Source organism: Cynara cardunculus, assembly GCF_001531365.2.
Source record: "Cynara cardunculus var. scolymus isolate 2C chromosome LG 3, CcrdV1, whole genome shotgun sequence".
NCBI classification, from domain to species: domain Eukaryota; kingdom Viridiplantae; phylum Streptophyta; class Magnoliopsida; order Asterales; family Asteraceae; genus Cynara; species Cynara cardunculus.
In genome coordinates, this window is record NC_037530.1 from 25,003,994 (window position 1) to 25,005,495 (window position 1,502).

Here is a 1,502-nt window from a genome sequence, read left to right on the forward strand (position 1 = left end):
CTTGAATTGGTTCATATGTATGTATGTATGTATGTATGTATAGGGTTGGGTTCATGTGAGACCAAGAGTTTTTCGTGAGGTCCGTAAGACCAATTTATGTTCATTGATCAACTTTATAAGCATATGATCTAATGGTCTAAAGTTGTACGGTGACAATTTTGTATGTATGTGTGTATGTGTGTATGTGTGTATGTATGTAGCGGTCGGTTTGGTTCAAACCTCCCAAAAACGGTTCTAGACCGTAGACCAGACTGGACCGCCTGGTTTTGCTATTTTCCAAACCAGACCAAACCGCTAAAAACGGTGTGATTTAACTTGGTTCGGCCGGTTTAAACGGTCTAATAGTTTTTTTGAACACCCCTAATGAAAAATTTGCATAAAGATCGATGATGTGTACCAAAATGCAATTAAAGATCAATCTTTATGCAAATTTTCTATGTATATGCGTAAATCTCATTTTTTTTAATTAGAAAAGTTGGTTGATGTATATGCATAATTCTTACGCAAAATGAGGCTATTTTAAAAAAATTACTTTTAAAAATAATCTATATTATCTTATAAACCAGATTTATTAAAAGTTTTTAAAAACAATTTTTAATGCACAAAATACTATACATTTATGCAGAAAGTCTTAAAAGTCTTAGAAACAACTCATAATGCATTAACGACTACTACTTTATGCATCCGGTCTTATCTATATTACCTTATAAACCAGATTTATCAAAAGTCTTAAAAACAATTTTTAATACACAAAGTACTATACATTTATGCACAAAGTCTTAAAAGTCTTAGAAACAACTCATAATGAATTAAGTACTACTACTTTATGCATTCAGTTTTAAAATCATTTAAGCTACAATTAAAATAACATATAGTGCAAGTTACCAATGCATATTCTTATCTTTTCTTTTCATATTCCCAAGATATTTTTGATACATTTCACTCATGTATTCACCCTCTCATACCTCTATGTCTTCTCCCCATCCCCCAAGGTGAGATCCAAACTGATATTCACCATGAGTTATTAAAAGTTCTCTCATTCATCTCTCATTCAATTGCTCTAGAACTCTCGGTCTCGCTCTCGATCTCTTGATTCTTTACTCTTGGTGTAAATCGAATACATTTGTGGAGTCGTTTAAATATGTTGGATTTTAAATATATTAGGTTTTAAACTGTCATACAATTTTTTTCATCGATAGACTGTAATTTGAACCATAACTCTTATTTATTCAAATTATATTAATATGTAAAGACCAAATGTAACTTATATCATTGTTAAATCTTCTCTAATAAAACTAGTGAWACTTCAAAATTGTTAAAATTCACGGCTTCCGCCGCATTACACAGATATACAACTAGTATAAAATTAATTGAGTTTGGTAGAACAGTTATTTCGTGGATTTCTTTCGACAAAACATATAATTGATTGACTCACGTTAAAATGAAGTGTACTTTTTACCATTTCACCAAAGGACCAAAATTGCATTTTGCTTTTTTTTTTT